Source organism: Gossypium raimondii, chromosome 7 (genome assembly GCF_025698545.1).
Source record: "Gossypium raimondii isolate GPD5lz chromosome 7, ASM2569854v1, whole genome shotgun sequence".
NCBI classification, from domain to species: domain Eukaryota; kingdom Viridiplantae; phylum Streptophyta; class Magnoliopsida; order Malvales; family Malvaceae; genus Gossypium; species Gossypium raimondii.
The window spans coordinates 24180123-24202914 of NC_068571.1; positions in this window are offsets into that span (position 1 = coordinate 24180123).

Sequence of the window (22792 nt, forward strand, 5' to 3'; positions counted from 1 at the left end):
TCGATTTCTTCTCCAAATTCTACAGAGTTATCTGTCGGGCATCATTTACGAGACATGATTGTCTTGTCTCATGAATGCTGTGCCAAATCTCTCAAGTAGTAATTTTGGTTGGCTTAGTGATTGTACCATTTTAACGCCGACTTTGTAAGACTATCCTGAAAGCAGTGTATTAATAATTGATCATTATTAATATACCCCGTCATTCTCCTACAGAACATAGCGATATGGGCTTCTAGGCAACTGGTCCCATTATATTTCTCGAATTCCGGCATCTTAAATTTGTAAGGGAGCACCAAATTTGAAACTAAGCTCAGATCTTTCGCATCTATTCCACGATAGCTGTCGATACTTTCTATTGCCCTAAACTTCTCTTCAATCCATTTCCATTTCTCCTCAAACTGCTTGGGTAACTCTTCCTTCATCTTGTCTTTCTCAGCTACTTCATCGAAGTCCGGGACAACCAGATTATCGTCAGGACTAGAACCAGATCTAACCTGAAGGTTCTTCGATATTGAAGCATCACCTTGAAAGTGCTGAGGCCTAATCGAAACAGAAGATCTTCATGGATGTGGTTCAATCTGAATTTGCGCTTGCAGAGGCGTGAATCCTGGAGGAAAAAGTGGCTCATCATTGTTTCCTTCTTCATCGCAAATCACAGGACTTTTCCCTTTATCCGCTCCCTTGTTTATTAATTGTGTCAATTTAGTCATTAGGTCATCTTGAGACTCTTTCATCTTTTGCACCATGTCTTTCTGGATCTTTTCCATATGTTCTTTCATTTGCACCTGCAACTGGTCTTGCATTTCCTTTTGAAGCCGTTCTAATTTTTCCATCCTTTGATCCATAATTTTTAATTTAGCACGGGTGCCGTAACAATGTCAATTTTCCAGGTTAACTGAAATAATTTTATTCAATTAGGGTCCTTTAATGGTTATTAATGCATATAATGTGATGCAATGCATGAAATGAATGCAAAAAGAGGTATTGACTCTAATTCAATTTCATTAGAAAAACTTCACTAGAAAAGAAATTTCTTTACATAAAATAGATTACATATACGGCTTTGCCTTTATACTCAAAGCCTTAACCTTCCTAAAAAGCCAAGCTAACTCTCGGCCTCTGTCTGACTCTGACTCATACTTCAAACTTAACACATATGCTTGGACTGCTAGGGTTTGTAAGTGCTCGGCTACTTCGCCTACTTGTGTTACCGCCTCACCCATAATATAATCTCTTTCTCTAATCTGGTTTTGCGATCGATGGAATTGCTCTTGCCACTGTTCATTATCTCTCTCCAGAAGCTCTATTCGGAGTTCTCTATTTTGTAGCGCATCCTCGAGCTCTCCTACCCGTTCCTTCAATTCTTCGATTTTGCCTAAACTTGCCCTTAACTCAATCGCAGAATTACGACTACGATGCTGGTGAAGCGACTTTTCTAGCTCAGCTATTCGGACTTTCAACCCCGCTTTCTCATTTTGGCAAACCAGTAGATTCTCTTTCAAAGCTACTTCTCGAGCTTGAGTATCTTGAAATTTCTTTTCCCATTGATCAACTTTAGTCCTTTCTCTCTGAATCTCCTATCGCCATTGTTCTGCTGTTTTACCCAAGCCGGCAGTTCTCATTGACCTACGTAACTTCTTGTAATCTGTCTTCAAGCTGTCCAAATCTTCTTCTGCCTTATTCTTTCCTTTTCTCAACTTGTCAGCCTCTAATTTTTGAATGTCCACATCAAGTCCTAATTGCATTTTTTCTTCTTCTAGTTGCTCTATTTTCTTCCCTAACTCCAAACTCCTCTTTTCAAATTCTAATTTGATAATTTCTATCTCAGAGGGTAATACTTGTAAATGTTCCTCTAAAGATCGAGCAGTTTCTGGATTTGACGCCGGGATATTGTCATTGGCTCTTTGATCACGCCATTGACTATATTCGGGGGTCATTGCTGGACCCACAGTTAAGATCTTCATTCGATGAGTTTGGTTCCATGCATTAGATATCTCTCGAACTTTTTTTCTTGTAATTGTCCTCCCTATAGGAAAATTCACATTGAGCCAATCCCTGCGTTGCTGGTATGAATTGTCGTGATCTATATTGTCTTGATACGAGTAGAGGAGCATATCCGGCAGCTCCCTATATCCCTAGTAAAGGAACCCAGTCAAAATTTCCGCATCGATATAAAATCTCATCAGGAACCAACCAAGGGGCCCTCCATTCAACATCATCATCTTGAAAGTTCTGGAGTATCGCCATCCATTTTTCCTCTGAAACGCCATCCCGTCTTGGTGTGGCTACCAATTCTTCTAGAGGAGAGTAGCTATCAGAGAAAACCCGATAAGAGATCTTTTCTACTTTCCAGAAGTGGCTATGAAACCATGCTAATAAGAGCTGTGCACATCCAATGAACCTTCCCTCTCCCGCTCTCCGGCATGCGTTCAAAGATCTGAAAGTTTCGGCCAGTATTGCCGGAACGGGAGTAACCCCTTTACTAAGCCGATCAAATAAATCAGAAACGGCCTCGTCTACGTGTCCTAATGCTTTGGGGAAAACCACAAGTCCGTAGATACCTAAAGCGAAGACATCGACCCTTTTCTTTACATCAGGATGTACTAGCACCAAATCTCGCAAACTTTTCCAAGGAACGCATTTACTGTCGCCCTTCTGCTGGATTCGGGCAGCAACCCACTGCTTGCTCATCCCAGTGATGTTCATTAATTTCTTTAACATCGGAAGGGCACCAGCAGCTCTACAATAAGCTTTGTCGACTTGAATCTTTGGGCACCGAAGCAGGGTCGTATACTCCTCCACAGTAGGCGTCAAATCCACTTTTCTGAAAGTGAAACAACTGTAGGCAGGATTCCAAAATTGAGCAAGGGCTCAAAATAAATACTTGTCCACTTTAATACTGAGCAGATAAGGCAGGTCACCGTAGTTACAATAGAACAACTGCTTGGTCTCGTTATCCCATTGATCCCAAATTTCTTTCATTTCTCGAAGATCATTCTGAATTACACTGATACGGGTGAAATCTCATAATTCTGACATGTGCCCCTCGGTAAGACTATCGCCTTTCTCCCGTTGTGTCGTCTCAGCCCATATTCGCACAGCCGCATTATCTTCTATTTTATCAAAAAACCCCTTTTTCATGGTAAGCTTTCTTTCTAGATATTGAACGTGAATCGACACCTCTTTTAGAATGGAAATGCCATGCAAAAATAAAACAAATCAGTATTAAACACAGAACAAGATTAGAAGTAAATGACAATAAATAAAACATCCATTTGGGTAAGCACTAAGGTTTGGCGTAGTTTCATTTAGGTGGGTTCCTATGGCTCACTACATGTGGTTTTGGTTCTAAAGTAAAGGTACCCGAACCAGCAGATTCCTCGATCTTCACCCATTATAGGCTCATACGGACCGAGTTCGGTTCAGGGGAATACATTTCCCTATGGCCATGCGGAGATGAAAATCTCACGAAGACATAGGTACGGATGTATCCCGGAAGCGATTCACTATCCCATGCGGAGGTGAAAACCTCACGAAGGCGTAGCTTCTCACTCCCACTTAAAAGGTGTGACCAACGGTCATGCAATGCAATGTACAAAAAGATACCAAAATTTAAACCAACACAACAATTATAAACCACAACAATGACAATTATAACGAATGAAATGCAATGAAAGGATCATATCTTTAAATCAAGTTTTCAGATTTCGACAAAAAGACAAAAAGTAATCAACTCGTGGCTTGACTCACTTATTTTTTTTTAAAAAATTCCCCAGTGGAGTCGCCAAGCTGTTGACACCATTTTTTTGATGAAAAACGGGGTCGACTTGGGTTTTGAAAAAAGAAATGGGAGTCGCCACCAATCCTTTTTGAGGTGGTATTGAATCACCTTGAAAAGGGTTGTTTTTAATAAATAATTTGATTTTATTAAAACAACGATTTTGGTCCACGAAATTTAGAAAACGGGTTCGGGAGTCGGTTACGCACGAGGAAGGATTAGCACCCTCGATACGCCCAAAAAATGGTACCTAGTTGATTAGCTAATGTCTTGATGTCGAAAATTGAGAACTTGGAAAAATTAAAAATACGATCCTTGTGTTAAAAAAATGGAAAAGAAGCATATTTCATGTTATTCGAGAAAGAGAATCATATCCAGTAAGTTAGGACACAATGTCTCAAATTCCCGATACGCGAATGAAAAATGTTTATTTTTAAAAAAATTTAGCCCTCTCGGATTTAAAAACGAGATCTCGACCAGTAAGTTAGGACGCGATTTTTTAATCCCAAGATCATTTAAAAATTGAGTTTAAAAAGATTCGTACATTTAGATTTATCGTGAAAATCGAAACCAGTAAGTTAGGGTACGATCCTCTTGAATCTAAACACGAAATATTATTTATTCAAAACAAATTTTTTTAAATCTAGTATAATAAAACACGAAAACCGTAACAAAAAATGCAAAAGCAAATTACATTGTTGTTATGCATGGTAAAATCATAATGCACTTAAAAGTATAATAGCAACAATATCAAACTTACAACATCCAAACAAGTATAAAAAACGAATAAAATTAAAACATACACTCAAAATAATAATAATAGTGTAAATGAATAAATGAATAAAGAAAATGAATAGAATTATAAAAATGTAAAAAAAATATGCATGTACATATATAAAATATGTATGTATGTAAATATATAGAAAATTATATGTATGTATATATATAAAAGAAATACACGTATATATATAAGAGCAATTATAATAATAATGATAATAATAATAATACAAAAATAAAAATATGATATGAAAATGTAATAATGAACGTATACGTATAAAAATAAAATACAAAAATAAAACGGATGGACTAAATAGGGATAAAAACAAAAGTACTAGGCAAAATCGAAATAAAAAAACAAAACAAGGACTAAATCGTGACGCACGCCGAAAGAGGGGGACCAAAACTGCAAATAAACCAAGCATTCAAAAACGGTGCACTGGAGTGAACCAAATTAAAACAAAAATAAAATTATGGGGCTAAATTAAAAAATAACAGAAAATAGAAAAGAGGGCCGAATTGCAACGCGCTTCAAAGTCGAAGGGACTACGCGTGCAAATATCCCATTTGCGAAAACGCGGATCCTCCCCAGGTCAGTCACCGCATGAGTCGAGAAAAAGCCTAAAAGCAGCGCTTTTGAAAAGTTTATTTAAGTTAATTTTTAACAAAAATTCATTCAATGACAAAGAAAAAAAAAAAAAATAAAAAAGGGTTCGCTTCTCTATTTCTAAAAAGGAGTCCTTCTCAAGTCGGCGAGATCGCCACCGTCGGCCTTGCCATGCAGTGGTCGGAGGTGAGCAAAGCAGGCTTTTCAGCCTTTGTCTTGCGGTGTGTCGAATGGCCAAACCCCCCTTTACCCTCTTCTTACTGAAAGAAATAAAAGGAAAAGGAAAACTTCGGCCTCCTTTTCGAATCCAGATCCGACGACGGCAAAAAGGCCACCGCCGGTGATGGTGCGAGGCGATTCAGGTACGTCCTATTTCCCTTTTTACTATCTTTTATTTTTCTATAAGAGTTGCAAAAAAAAATAAAATAAAATATGAAGAACCGAAAAGAAGAAACAAAGTATCACCTTCAAAAAAAATTTATTCTCTGTTTTTTGTTACAAATGTTGCTAGAAAAAGAAAAGGGTTACATTTTGTTGGCTTTTATAGCCGATTTTGTTACTGTGTATGCTATTGTTGTTATTTTTTGTTTGTTTGCAGGTCCGGTGGTGCAAGTGGTGTTGGTGACGTGACCATGGCGGTGGCGACGTGACGTTAGCGGCGGCGGCGGCAGACCAAAGGTCAATAGGTGCGGCGCTAGGGTTTCAGAAAATCTGAAACCCTAGTCTGACTTTGACACTTTGGCTTGGGTCTATTGGGCTAAATTGGGTTGCTGATTTGGGCTTTGGTAGGTTTAGGGTTAATTGGGCTTTAATTTAGGTCTATTTAATTTTGGGTCATTAGGTTTGAATTGGGCCCGGGTTTGTATTGGGCCATTCAGGTTTGGGTTGATGGGTAAGGTCTAGGTGGTTTTGGGTATTGGGTAATGGGCCTCGGTTAAGTTTAGGAGAGTTAATTGATTTTGGGTTCTTGGGCCCGGGTCTGAGCAAAATTGGGTTGTACACTTGCATTTGTTAAATCACCCTAAAATGGATGAAAAAGTTAACGTCTGTTAACTTTGCATGTTTGGAATCCACATGGAAGTGTCACGGGGCTAGAACTTTAGTCTGGCAAACAACGCAGTCTTATGCGATTTCTTTGCTTCAAATTCGTTGAAGTTAGCCTAATTCTCAAAAATAAGAATTTACAAAGCAAATTCTCTAAGGCACCGAAATAAAACAGAAGCAACTCAAAGACGAAGGAACTCAAATCAAACAGAAAAGCCACAACAAAACAATAGCACACCAAGTGTTTGAATAAATGCTCTAAAAAATATTTTATTACTCAGGAATAAAGTGATTACAAATGAAGGGGGAGGGTTCTATTTATGGTTGATCTCTCCCAGACCCAACGGTACAAATTGAGTTACATTAATTGCTGAGATTAGTACCCATCAACAAGATGAGAGTTCTAAGGGATTTAAATTCTATACATTCTTATTTTTTAGGATTTACAATAATTATCTTGGTATAAATATAAGTTACTAGAGTGTTTACATTTTAATCGAGATCCAAATCGAGATCCAAGCAATGAGTTAGTCTTGTCGGGCCGAATGACCCTAAATAAACACGAAGGGTCTAAAATGTGTGCATTAGTTGCAGGCTCCTTTACATGGCTCGTGACATTAAGGCTCGACTTATCAAAAAATATAGGTACATATTTGGTTAAGGTTTATTGCTATAAATATCACAAATCGGGTCGATTTTCAAATTTTTAATTTTTCGCTAAGCAGGAAAATTGTTTTCAATCTGGATATTTTTCCAACAACTCTCCCATGGGGCATTCTGGATTGGGAAAAGGCTACAATAAATCGATCAGACTTTTCAAATTTATATTGTCTTATTGGCACACTAGACAAGTTTTCACATAGATCTCAATACCATCACCCATGTAGGACAATAATAATGGTCCTCCAAAAGAGCCAATGTGCGGTACATATCGGGATGACCAGCCCATCTCGTATCATAGCACTCTTTCATGATTTCCTTACGCAATATTAAATATTCAGGCATATAAGGAATATGACCCTTAGTATGCAACAAATCTCCTTCAAGCCAAAATCGCCTCATTTTCCCATTTTAGCAAGCTCAATCAAAGTTTTGGTTGCGAGATCATGAGACAATACCTTTCTAATGAACTCTAATAGGAACTATTAGGCTGACTGATTTTTGCAAACTTTATTTTTTGGCTCAGTGAATTAGCCACTACGTTAGGTTTCCCCAACTTATACTCCAAGCTAAAATCAAATTCTACCAAGAAAACTTGCCAACGAGCCTGATTGGGAGACAAATTTTGCTAAGGTAGAAAATGACTATTTGCAATATTATCCCTAAATACCATGAACCTAAAACCCAACAAATAGTGTCTCAATGTGCGTAAACAATACACCATTTTGGTCATCTCTTTCTCTTGAAACGTATACCTCCGCTGAGTATCATTAAGCTTTCAACTCTCGAAAGCTATAAGATGCCTATCCTGCATCAGTATTCCCTCGATTGCCTAGTATGATGTGTCCGTATGCACCTAATACAATTTAGTACAATCCGACAAGGCAAACACAGTTTCTTTGGTTATTACTTGTTTCACTTGATCAAAGGCTTTCGACACTATTCGTTCCAACCCCACACATTACCCTTCTTCAATAAATCTGTCAAGGGTGTGGTGATTCTAAAGTAGGCTTCAATGAAGCATGGGTAATAATTTGTTAACCTAAGGAAAGACAACAACTTTGTTACCTTGGTTGGTGGCTCTCAATCAACAATGCTCAAATTTTGCCACCTCCCACAATAAGACCTAAGAATGGTATCTCGCACTAAGCAAATGAACATTTTTCCTCCTTGAAATAAAACTCATTTTCTTATAAGGTTTGGAACACTTCTCTCAAATGCTCCGCATACTCCTCAAGTGACTTGTACACCACAATGTTGTCAAGATAAACAACCAAATAATAATCTAAGAAAGGCTGAAGTACCTTATTCATCAATGTGCAAAATGTCGTTGGAGCATTAATCAGTCAAAAGGGCATAATAATGAATCATACAAGCCATAGTGCGTCACGCAAGCTATCTTTGGCTCATCCCACTCGACTGCTTTGACTTGATGGTACCCCAATCGTAAATCCAACTTGGTAAATCGACTTGCACTACCAAGTTGATCAAATACATATGTAATAAGTGGAATTTTGTGTCTGTTCTTCACAGTGATCTTGTTCAATGCATAATAGTTGATGCACGATCTTAATGACCAATCATGCTTTCTTTGAAACAATATTGGTGGAACATATAGAGCTTTAGATGGTCTAATGAACCCAAAATTTAAGAGCTCCTTCAATTGCTTCCTCAGTTCCTCCAATTCTGGCAGAGATATTTAGTATAGTGACTTTGCCGACAGTTTAACATTGGGCATTAACTCAACCCTATAATCTACCTCTCTCTTAGAAGGTAACTTCTTGGGCAACTTGACAGGCATTACACCCCGAAAAGACTATAACAACTGAATCACCACTTCTGGGATCTCATCAATGGGCTTATGAGACTCTTTGACCTTCAAAGTTTCTAAGTAAGAAACTTCATGTAACACCCTTTAGCCCATCAAGAATACATGGCTGTGTATCATTCAGCCAAACAGACACCCCAACAGACTGGGGCATTACAGACGAGTTTAAATCTTTAGGCTTAACTTCACTCTTTGTGAAGACAGTTATGAAAGCTTCCTTTTTAGTTAAAAACTAATATTTTTCTTTTGTTTTGTAATGCATCATTAAATAAAGTAATAGGAACTATATAAGAAAAGTCTTATTATCCAACCATTGCCTAGCTATGGCATATGCATATAAAAGATAAATTCATTAACTACAATTCAAGGGAGTTTGGCATACACTTTCATAGTAAGGGGTAATTTTCTTTTTAAGACAAAATAATACAAATGACGAAAACAATTTCAAAAGTAGATACAAAACGTACGTATACGTCGTCCACCAAATAGCCATGCATGATACAAAAATAAACAAGTGGCTTACTCGCAACCGCAGTTCTAGTGTAATCCCTCTTCAACTGATTCTTCTTCTACTAGAAATATACCTGAGGAAGGATAAGTAACGGAGTAAGTTCAATTGAACTTAATGGGTAAAGTTGCTTTTTCAACTCCTTTTGGAACTCCTCTCAAGCTCTAATTATGATCCTGCCATGTTTCTCATTTGTGGACCTATGACTCCACCATAAGAGAGCGACATCAGTAAAATAAATTAAACCAATACTTACTCTAGTGGCATCATCCCCAATGCCCACCGCACGGAAGTACTATTTCATCCCCTAGAGAAATTTTTCCATATCCCTCGCAGACCTCGTCCCCTTAAACTCTTTTGGCTTAGAGACATCCATTTTACGCTACTTAGGGACCGAAGTAGCATCCTTTTACCTACAACATCTGCACACAGCAAGTTTCGCTTGAGCTCATCAATTCTCGATATCATGGCTTCAGTTTGGTCTTTCAAAGCTAGGATCATAGCTTTAAGAGCATCATTCCTCTTAGCTAGCTTCTCTGTCTGATTATTCATAACGATATTGAGGGCCCCTTTCATCGTATCCAAATTGGAACTGAGAGTCTAAGCCATATATTTCCTGAGCTGCTCTTTTATCGAGTCCAACTCATTGATGCGTCCCTCAACTACCTCAAGTGTTTCATTTACACCACCCATAGATTTTTCCAGATTGGTCACCCGACCTTCTAAACCTGACAGAATATTCATTGATCTACTAGTTTTCCTTCCCTTCCTATGGGTCTCCCTAGACCCAATCTGCTTGTCTATTCCTTTCGTCATCTTAACCAGTGCCTTCGAACCTTGGCTTGGGTACCAACTATCATAGAGTTAGAGCTTTTGTTTGGCAAACCGCGCGGTTTTAGGCTATTTCTTTACTTCAAATCCGCCTAATTTAGCCTAAATCTTGATAATGATAATTCACAATAAAAATTCTCTAAGGCATCGAAATAAAGCAAAAGTAACTCAAAGACAAAGGAACTCGAATCGGACAGAAAAGCTACAAGAAAATAATTTCACACCAAGTGTTTGAGTAAATGCTCTTAAATTATTCTATTACTCAAGAAAGGAGTCATTACAAATGAAAAGGGAAGGACTCTAGTTATAGTTGAGCTCCCGTAAATCCAACAGTACAGATTGAGTTACATCAATGGTTAAAATTAATGTCTATCTATTATTATATGAGGGTTCTGAAGGATTTAAACTCTATACATTCTTATCCTTTAGGATTTACAATAATTATCCTAATAAAAGTACAAGTTACTAGAGTGCTTACATTTTAACCAGGATCAAAGTCGATGAGCCTTGAGTCTCTTCCAAGCAATGAGGTAGTCTTGTCAGGCCGAATGACCCCAAGTGAACATGAAGGGTCTAAAATGTGCACATTAGTTGCGGGCTCCTTTGCGCGGCCTGTGACATTACTCCATGCATATGTTACGTTAGCAATTAATTATTTTTTAAAACTGCTTTTTTTTGTACTTTTTATATTTTAAAAAAATAATTAATTGTTATTGTGGCATCCACATGATAATCTGTGACTATGTCACACCAGTAAAGCCAATATACGCTAACATTTTCATCCATTTTGGAGTTATTTGACAAATGAGAAAAAAATTAATGCTAAAAGAGGTGAAAAATTAGATGGATGATTAAAATGATTCGTTTTTTGTTAAGTTAGAGAGGGAAATAAATCTCTTGTTCTTAAAATATATTTTAGCGGAATACCATCCTATGTTGAATAAAGTCTACAAAGCTCCATTCGAAACATTTCCATTTCCATCTCAAAATTAAAATTTTATCTATTTATTAATGTGTTCTTAACCATCCGGATTTATTCAAATTTTAATTAAGTTGCCATTTTGCTTAAATCTGTAAATCTTATCCTATTAATATATAATATATATTAATAATCAATTTACATGGTCTTGCGAGTGTTTATCAGCTAAACTCCCATTGATCCTTCAATCAAGAAACCAAAATTCTTATTTTGTTCAAAATTTTAATAGCATGACTTGAACTCATTTGCAACTACAAAAGTTATAAATATCTAATATATAATTTAATCATTATTATTTTGGAATAATATAAAATTTAGTAGAGCAATCACGGTATATATAATCATTCATAGAAATATTATGAAAAAAAATTGTGTGCAGTTTAAATATTAAAATAGAGCAAGACAAAGTGAGTAAAACAAATTTCTTTGAATTTGACAGCCATAATTACAAGTACTAAGGTTTCAGTTTTCACTTTTCACTATAAGTTGACCAGTCTCTGAATTAAAATGCTTCAAAGCAACCCCAGAAAATGGTTGAAATGAAGATGTTTTAGAGCCAAAAAAAGAAAAAAAGCATAATAATTAGTTGCATCAGATTGGGTAACATTTTATTCAACAACAGAGGCCAAAAAAATGATACAGTAATAATTATCAAATCATGACTTTGGCATCTCGACTTTCTCGATTTTTGTGCAAAGCAGGAAGACAAAAGCTATGTCCCAATTTACTGACCCAATCAAATTTCTTTTCAGACAAAACAAAACAAAAGATGTTGTGGTCATCTCTTCTTCACTGCTGCTCCCATTTTGGCCTAGCAGCCACCCAGATTCCCTTCTTATCTGCCTTCCTTTCCTCCCCCAAGGAAAGGAAAGGAAAGCCCATGCACTACACTCACAAAAATCATGCTTATCGCCCATGATTCTTTAACTTTTTACCAGGAGGGGGCATGGTTTTTCACCAAAATAGAAACCAACTCACTAGGAGTCATGCAGATTTGAATCTCTACTGGATTGATTAAAAACAAGATTATTCATATATATCCCACCAAGAATCCATATGGTATAACAGTGAATACAAGAAATCAAAGTAACTTTATATAAACCATACCCATAATCATCTATATATCAAACAAATAGCATACATACATAGATGTAGAAAAATATAGAGTATCTCTCTTCCTATACATTTCTAGTTCAAAAAAAAAAAAAAAAGTAATGCTAGAGATGATGACGATGACAAACAAACTCCTCATAGAGAGGACAAGCTTTACTAATGGTGGAACTAAACAGTACTCATAGAAAAGATATGACAAAACAAATTAACAATAAAGTTTCGCTGTCACGACTCTTTCTTTATCATCTTCACCCCATATGTCTCCACAAAATCACACTTACCTACCTGTTGGAAATAGGGTTTGGACCGCTTGGAACTTCATGAGCTTCGGCTCCGAACGAAGACGCGGAGGTGCGGGGATGACGCCTTTGCTTGGGGGGCAAGTTCATGGTTGATGATGATGATTTCCATGAATTATGTAAGAGTAGCCTCTTGAAAGGGATGGAAGGGGTGACATTAGATGAGTTGATAGGGTTTGAAGAGGGGTTGAGGAGTAGAAGGAAAACCAAGAAGACAAGGGTGAGGAAGAGTGGGAAAAAATGGGGTTTTTCATAGGTGTGTGAGAGCGATGATGTTGATTTCGGTGCTGCCATACAATCAAAGAAATAAAGAAAAAACCACCCCCCAAGAGCCCACAAGGGTTCAATATCCATGAACCAGCACCAAGGCTTTAGATTAGGAGGAGCAGAGGGAAGGTGAGAAAAAGAGAGAAAAAAGAAGGTTCAGCAAAAGTGAATGGAAAGTAAGTTTTGAAATTCGATACACATTTGTTGAGGAACCAATTTAAAGAAGGGAGGGGGAACCTACTTACCATGTAAGTTCATACGAAAGGAGTGTTGGGTTTTGGTTGGATGAATTCACCAAATAGCCCTTTCTCATTTATTTTTATCAATTATAATATTAGAAATGGAGTCCAAAATCACAAGAGTCTTTTTGGATGTGCGATTATTATTAGTGTTGTGTGTTTAACTTTTTTTTGGTCTCACGCTATAATATCATAATATCATTACAGTATTTAATCTCACCGTCACCATTACCTTTACACTAACTAAGTCTAAATTAATTAGAATAGTATATGGACAGTTATTTTAGTACGACCATAATAACCTTAAGCTTAAAGGTTCGTTTAGAAATTTTTGCTTTTAATGAGTCATGCATTAACTAATGATTACGTACTACCAAAACCCAAAATCATTGCATTGAAAGAAAAAAATATTGTTATTTGATCTATTCAATCCTTCATGCATGCAAACTTACCCCTAAAATATGAGAGAATTAATTTCACAACTTGGAAAATAAATAAATTCTATTATTAAATGTAATGATAAAGTATACTATATTTTAATGAAAAGTAAGACAATATTATTTAGAAAGATAAATATAAATCTTGAAATAATTAAATTTTAAGAAATATTTTATTTATAAAAAATTCTTAAAAATCCAATTCTATTTGTTCCTGATTTCTTGATAAAATACAAATCTTTCCATGCCTGTGTATATATATTATCATTTGAAAAGTATGAAAGATTAGTAAGCATACTAAAAGCCAAAATTACTACTAATGACAAAATGAAGCTAAATTACTTGTTTGAAAAGAAAACAAATACATCAGTAGAATCAGTTTTATATAAAATTAAAGGTTTCGTTTAGTCCAGATGATATATGAAAAATAAATTCATAAACACGAGTTAGATGATGATAAGTGTCCATTGAATTATATTTAAAATCTAAAAGATATATAAAAATTTTAAATAGAAAATGACTAAAAATTCTTTGATTATTTTAAGTTAATGATGAGATTTAAATTTAATCTTTTAACTTTCTAATTTTGCATTAAAAATATAATATGGAATTAATTAAATTTTTTTAAAAAAGAGGTTTACTTGAAATTTTTAAAAATTTTGAGAGAATTAATAAGAATTTCCAAAAGTTTTGAAGGATCTAATTGAAATTTTCAAAACTTTTAGAAAGTTTAATAGAATTTCTAAAATCTTAAAATTTTAAAGAGTGTAGCTAGGGGGTTGGCAGGGGCTCGACCCCCCTAAAATAGAAAATTTTTCATTTAAATCCTTTAAATTTTTAAATTAGTAAAGGTAAAATTATACTTTGGTCCCCTAAAATGATAAAAACTTGATTTAATCCTTTAAAAACTATAAAGATATAAACTATTAAAATAATAAAATTATATTTTACTATCGTAAAAATTAAAATTTAATTTTGATCCCATAAAAGAAATTTTCTAGCATAGCCGCGGTTACTACTAACATAAGTAAATAGATGTTTTAATTAATTATTTAATATAAGTTTTAAATTAAATTAAGTGGGCAACTAGAAATAAATAATAAAAAAAAGCGTTGATGTCAAATTAACGGTAATGCGGCATTCAGACATTTAATTAATTCCATATTGCAAATCTCATATAAATTAGAGGAATAATTTTTATTGAAGGTAAATAAGGTGTGTGAAAATCAGAAAGCGGTTGTGGTGGCGATGGCGGTGGCTTTTCTTTGCTTGGTCGGTTCCCCGAGAAATGTTCCTTTGACATGGATGAACCCTAAAGTGGGGGAAAATAGACCAATGAGCTTTGCTTTGCTTTTTTCTGCAAAGATGTGGGGTTTACGCCTCTTCTTTTCGGCGCGTGAACACGCTTATATGTCTATGAGACTGGTATCAGTTTGAAGAAATTAAATACTAACCCAAAAGGTACTGTCCAAAAGTTGATACATCATTTTATTTATGTACAATATAAAATTATTATACAAAAACTCCGTATTAATATATCAGTTTAGCGTTAATTTAATATTTTTTTAATTATTCAGCAAAAGGAAATATTCTTTTATTTATTTTAAGGAGCTCTTAATTTTTATTAAAATATTATTTGATAACTTATTGAAACCAAATTAAATTAGCTGAAAATTAATATTTTAGTTTGTTTCATAAATCATAATAAAAACCGTAAATATTTTTATAAAAATTATGAAAAATTATAAGTTTTAGAATTTTTATTTTAATATTATATTATCCTTTAAATTTTATTTTATTATCCTCTAAAATTATAGATTTAAATTTTGGCTTTGTTTGAAATAATGATAAACCTATAAAAGAAATTTCATAATTTAAATTTTAGATTTATAAAAATATAACTAATTTTACACTTAAATTTAAGTAATATATCAAATAAATTTTATAATTTAAATTCAGTACTTAGCTTTTCAATGCTTAACTTTTCAACACTTAATTTTCAACTTATCAAATAGTGACTAAGTTTTACACATTTTTTAAAATTTTCAAGTTTAAATTTATACTAATTATATTTTTAAAAATATATATAATTTATATTAATACATGTTTGCAATTCAAGCAATTTACGAAAGTTTGATCATTATAAAATGGATTACGAATTAAAAGCATTTATGGATGGAAATGTATGGTTGAATGAATTCATGAAATTTGAAATTTTTATTATTTTTCTTTTGGAACAATTTTAAAACGTCTCTATTAGTTGATGTTTATATATATATAATATTTATGATTAAATTTAAATAATTTTATTAAGTAAATGTTTCTATTAACATATTTAAACTCGTTGCAATAGGTTAATTTAGTCTTAACTCGATTAGTTTTGACATTGTTGTTTATGCAAGAGTACGTGGTCCGCGTGCTAGCATTGTATCAAATAAAATAGTTATGATCCGAACTCATCATTACAATAATAACAATTAGCAAAGGATGCTAAATATAAGAAATTATCAAGATGAGAAAATGAAGATTCAGAATACAATATTGGTGATCGGATTCTGCTTTCAAAGGAAATAAACTGACGTGGTTAAAATCTAACGGCTATGATCCGATGGAGCTCATTAAAAAGAAAAACTAAAGAAAATAAGAACAAGAAGCGAGAATGATGCAGGCAAAACGCCTTAAAAGGAGGAGTGTGGGTCTAAATTTGAAAAATAGGAGAGGGAGTAAGCAAAGCATCGCATTCTCTTTCTTTAGTTTGAAGAGGTGCAATTGTGTGAGCTTTGCAAAGGCAAAGTCAGTGTCTCCCATGATGGGTGATGCATGGGCCCTTACTGCCTCGGTAACATGCCCATTGCCCAACACATATATATTCATAATATAATATTCTACGTGGTAAAAAAGTAATAAAAATATTTTTTACTAAAAATTAGATTGCATTTTATTCCTTTTACATAATAAATAGATAAATTAGTCATTAAAAATTTGATTCACTTTGATTGTTAAAAAGTGGCGTGATTGATGAAATAACTTGACAGTGATATGTGACGTGCCATATATACTTGATGCTGAGATATAGGTATTAATTTTTCATAAAATAAATAAATAAAATTTTTAACAAAAAAATTAATTTACTCTTTAATCTAATTTATAAGAATTAATTTACATATTTTTTGAGTAAAAAAAATAAAATATAATCTACTTCCTAATATCAAAATAAATTTACCAATTGTTAGGTAGTGAGTGATGCGTTTTTTCTGCCTCCTGCCTCCTGCCTCGTTCCAATAAATGCCTCATTCATTATCTTGCTTGGTTCTTAGTAGGGGATACTACTGTGCAATTCGTCGGCTAAAAAAAAGCTAAAACTGATGTATTGTTTTTATACAATCCGTACATCTCTTGCGAATAATAATTATAACATTTGAATTAAAATATTATCTCCATAAATAAATAAATAAATAGTTTTTTGTGATTTGTCTATTTTATTAACATGTTTTGATTCGATTACATTATTATTATTTATCTTTTAAGGATATTGAGCAAAAATCTTCATCATTTTCAGATTTTAATTAAACAATGATATTTTTAAAGAGTTTTAGTATCATTTATTTTATTTAAAGAGATACAAAAATCAAAGAAGTTTAACTAAATAATCTCTCTTTTATCACATATCATAATAAGGAGTCTAATTGAGGCACAATTTTAGTGTTCTATGCAATGGTACTAGCTCAAATATACAAGTCTAATCATGCTCTTATATTGAAGACTTGGATATTATTTTAGGTACGAGTTAGAGAGTATTCTTTTAATCATTAGGGTTTAGGGTTTAGGACATTGGAGGAATTTGTAGAGGGATGTAAACAAACCATTTTGACTAGATTGCGAGTTTGTGATTAAGTTTTTAAGGAGAAAAGATTTAGTAGAGGAGTAAATTTAGATAATTATATAAGATTGAGGCTACAATATAGTGAGTGAATAGAGCTTAAATCATGCCTTATACTATTGAATTATAAAAGATTAATCTCTGGATAAGGTCCTACAAATATAGAAAAGAGTTTCGAACTACATAATCAATTCATGTGTTGATTGTTTTACTTTTTTAGCTTCAATTGTATTTTTAGTTGCAACTCATAATACAGCTAACCAACAAATCAACACGAACAATTTTTATTATATCAATACTATAATAATACCCCTGGCTGAATTAAGCGTCATAAGTCAACTCGACGCTAATTCAATTAAGAAATTACTAAAAAATCATAATTTTTACAAAAACGTGATATTGTTATAATAATATTGGGACATTATAATTTTTAAACTATTAACTTTACTATTTCAATCAAAATTTTATTTAAATTTTATATAAAATTATAAGAATATATAAATTATGTCACTCACCTTAATATAATTGGATAGAGAAATAAATAAGTTGCTTGAGCTGTTATTATGAAGTCAAATAATATATTGTAATATGTGATAAATTTGATTTATAAGCAAATAAAGAAGGGGGGCCAGGTCCATGACAGAAAAGACTAAAGTTGGCTACATAGCCATAATTATGAGGAAGCATGGTAACTGATTAGACCTTATTGAAATAAACTTGCTACCTGCTGCCTTATCAAATTAATCTAAAATTAAAGTTTCTTCTTTTCAATTTTTTTTTAAGAAAAAAAAAACCCCAATATCATGTTATTGCTTTAGTTAGACTAAAGAAAGCTATGCACAAAGTACATCACCATGAATCACTTCATATGTCAAGTTGATCATAATTTTGCCTCTGAGCAATTAATCAAATATTGAAGTGGTGGTGTTTGAAAAATATTAAAGCCCTTTTTAAGGTTTTTTTAGGTGCGTTTATCTTTAATACCACACTATAGTATTTAATCCCATCGTTACTATTATTTTTATATTAATCACAAGTAAATGTATCGTCCATTCAAAAAGACCCTTCAGTGGTTTTTGGAAAGAGAAAAGAAAAGTTTTTAATATTATTCATTTAAATCCAATTTGGTTAAATTAAGATGGTAACAGTTGTATTTTTCTGGTTTGATTGTTGCATGTGCTTCTACTATTGAGGTTAGTAATCTTAAAGTAGTAACTTTGTGGAAAAACATGTACATTACAAATTAGGGAAGAGGGTACATGAATAAAGTTTAAAATTTGATTATTGGATGCCAAATAAAGAATTTAATGATTGCTTCTTTATGTTATTGGCAATAATTATAAAATATTTTATTAATAACATGAAAATTTTATAGACTAAAGATAATTTTATATATATATTAACGATTTGAATCATTTGCCAATAGCAATTATTAAGTTAAACAATGTGTTGATGTGATTGAGAAATCATAGAGTAATGTTATAAAAAAATTGAATGTAATTGTAACTAAAATGATCCAATAACATGTAATTATAATTTAATTATTAGAATGTAATTAAATAAAAACATCATGTGCATGCAAGGAGGGCAAAAGTCAATGGATGGACCTTGAATTAGTTGCTGTTTAAGTGCCAATAAATCATGAATAATTTCAACATCTTTTAAAGACAAGACAGCCTCTATTTATTAATGCATCTTTTTTCTTGTGTTAGGTGAGCAACATTGATTGTTTGCAGCAAATCCAAGAGCACACTATTCTCACCAAATATGTCAACTAATTGAGGTAAGCTCTCAATCCCTCTGTCTACCATTTGTTTTGTCTTGATGTTTTAATTTTCTTTTTGCCTCTTTGTAGTTTAGCTATCAGTATGAATTATTGGGAATTTTAGAACCATTTCAAAGGTTAATAAATGTTAAATAAGGGTGTTATTAACCACGGGTTAAGTGAAATGATAAGATTTTTTTTATTTTAATTAGTGGTCAAAGGTTTGCTCCTCACTCTATGTATATGAAATAATTTTAAAACTCGTAATAATTTTAAAGTGCTTTTTTTTAAAAGGGAGAGATTTAATGATAAATATATACATAAATGTCTACATATATACAGAAATATATGATTGGATTTAACTCTAGAAATCAGAGTTATGGCAGCTAAAAAGGAAAAAGAAAAATAGTCAGCAAGCTTTTTTTTTTTCTTCACTAATCACCACTTTAGCAATTTGATGCTTTTTTTTTTCTCCTTTTGCTTCCAACCAGTGGATAGAAAATCCAATTCCTATTCTTCCAATCTATGTAGAATTAAGGAATCACTTTGTAAAGCACATAATAACAATGTGTTCTTATATTCCTTTCCCACTTAATATATGGTCATCAGTATAAAGTCATTGTTGATTGAGTATCGAATTTTAAATTACAATCTCATTTGTATAAAAGAATATCTTAAAATTCAAGAAAAATTAAGTTTATTGTTTTAGTTGGTGAAATGACTTCACTTCTTTCATCCTTTTTCCAACTCTATTAATTGTCTCGTCACGTTTCTTCTTCTTCTTTTTTTCTTCCTTTTTCAGGTGCCATATGCTTTTGCTTTTCCAAAACCTTATAGTAAAATAAATGTTTTTTATTTGATTACCTTAACTAGGGTCACCTCGCATGAAGTTAGTAATGGGTGACATCAAGGTCTGTCAGATGAGTAAACCCTACCAAACATATAGATTATTTCTTCTCTCCCCATTTTAAACCCAATTGAGCTGAGGCCTGAGAGTTGGGACCATCACCCGCCTCGATCAGCCTTCTGATCAACTTAAAGGAAGCTGTGGTGGAATTAATGAACAAACTTGATTTCAAACATTGGCTTTCTTATATTTTTAAGCTAAAACATCATTTTGGGTTTATGCTTGCAGAGGAGCAAAAATCCACTTAGCTATGCCTACATACAGGTACGATATAGAATAGCATGTTCCACGGTGGTAAAAGTATCCTACTTAAACAAGGTTACATTAATCCCCACATATTATATTAAAGAGTAAATTGGTCCTTTTAAGTAAACATTTCATTCATTTGTATTGTTAAAAACTAATGTGACTGATGGACTAATAAGATACAGACATGTGGCATGTCACGTGTACCTCATGCTAACGTATAAGGATTAGTTTTTAACAGCAAAAATGGATGAAAATTTTAATAGAATGTCAAATTTACTCTTTGATCTAAAATACTAGGACTATTTTATTTATTTTTTGAGTAAAGGGGAAAATGTAATTCAACTTCTAGTACAAGGTCCTCATGAAGAAATATCATATCAAACCCACATGTATATAATAAGTCTATATTTAGGGAATAATATATTATTGTAACTCTCAAGGTAAGCTAAGTATAATAACTTTGAAGATGGTATAGAATCTGGGACGTACATTAAGCAATATAATGTAGTGAATGCATGTTTGTGGATGGCTATGGTAGATTAGCACACTACTTTCGGCTACTCCCAAACAGTTGTAATTTGTAGAATAAATACAGGGTAGCTAGGTAGGCATGATTCTATTCCTCTTATCTTTTAAGACTTTTTGTTTTAAACTAACGTGCCATCATCTCAACCCTTTAATTACATTATTATGCTTCCAAATCCCAATATTGCTATTAATAATAATAATGCCTTCAAACTTGGAGGATGGCAGTCAAATAATCATTTCTTTTCTAACCTCCCAAAGGTGTTTTTGTTCGTTTCTTTCCTTTAATTTCTGGGTGCGTGGGTCAAGTGCATCATCTCCAGGCTCATATATATATATATACACATATAGTCAAAATTGCAGCAGAAAGGAAAAGCAGTATGACAAGGCGACTTTAACTTTGGATAAGTTTTGATTTCTCTCATGCAAATCCAATATTTATGTTATATGAAAAAGTTGTAAGACCACATATGTATGTAATTGTGTGTGTATAACACTTTCCAAATTTTTTAATGAGTAAAGGTTGCTCATCTTTGGCAGCTTTTTTCTTCTAAAGTAAAAAGGCAGCCTTCTGCACAAAGGGTTGCAGCAAGTTTGAAAGCTCAATTATGAAGTTTAATTATTGAAAGTGAATAGAAGAAATTTGGAAGTAGATATCATGTGATTCATGTCGAAGAAACAAACAAGAGGGTTGTGAGTTGAAGGCCCCCAAGTCAAGCATATCGGATTCTTGGAATAACTTGGTACAAATTCAAGTGTAGCTTAGCTGCGATTAGACTACACTTTTGTTTTCATCTGAGAGACGTATGTATAAAGGAATCCAGTTTAAAGGCGCCATGCACGTAAAGTAAACATGACAATGTAATTAATCTCACGCAAGAGGGATTGAGAAAATGGAGAAAAAGCACGCCGCAATGCAGCTCTTCACTTGTCTCATCGTTGATTGCATTTAAATCAGTCCGTAGGGTTTTAAAAATATTCCATTCACGTCTTACAAGCTTATCAGGTTTTGTTTAAAATCTTATCAATTTTTAATTATTTCAATTGTGATGTGAAAGGTTGAAAAACTATACAATCAGTTTACACTAATTGGAGCTATATATTTAGGTTTTCAAGACCTTTTTTTATGTCTAATATCACAGTGTACATATATGGCAGCTTGAAAAGTATTGCTCATGCGTTTGTGCAACATGACGACAAACTAGACTGAAACATTATTTCTGAAATCCAAGGAACAAAGAAAGCCTTACTATTTTAGTTGTGAACTCCATTCATAATAACTCTTACATTTTGGTCCTTTAAAACAAAACTCCCACATACATTCAACAACATAAGGTCCGTAACAATGGACTTTTTACTACCTTTTCGGAAAGCTTTTCTTTTTTAATGGTAAAAACTTCCAATTTGGAAATTGAGCAAATTAGCCCCTCTCAAAAGATTTGGAGCATTTTAATCCCTGTCAATTTTGAAAGTGAGCAACTAAGGATAATTACTTACGATGTTAATGTCTTCCATCAATTGTACATAATTTTGATTGATATAATAATAAATAATTTAGTCTTCAATGTCGATATATTTTGTCATTTTAGCTTTAATTCTAAAATAAATCCAGCCTTAATATTTGCACATTTGCACAAATGTTGCAGGGCAAATTTGTTAAATTGGGATCAAATTAACAGAATGTGTAAACTTTGAAGGCTAAATTTATTATTATATCAATCAAAATCATGTACATTTAATGGAAAACATTGAAGTTGTTTTCTAAATTGATCGAAGAAGTTTTTTTAGCAAAAATATATGATTTTTACTAAAAAAAGGGGGGGGCGGAATTTATTTCATATATGACCTTCCAATCCTATTCATCTTTTTCAAACGAAATATATGATATGTAATGGATTAGAATAGGGCATGTATTGATAGGATATATAGAACTTAGGCGAGAGAAATCTAAGGGTGAAACAACTCATAAAATATTAGTTTACTTGATATGAATGTTATTTTTCCTGCTTAGTTTAATGAAAGGGTAAAACCATGCATTGTCTCTAACTCTTAAAAGAAATTCATCAATGGAAGTTAAAAGCTAGGGTAAACATTTAAAT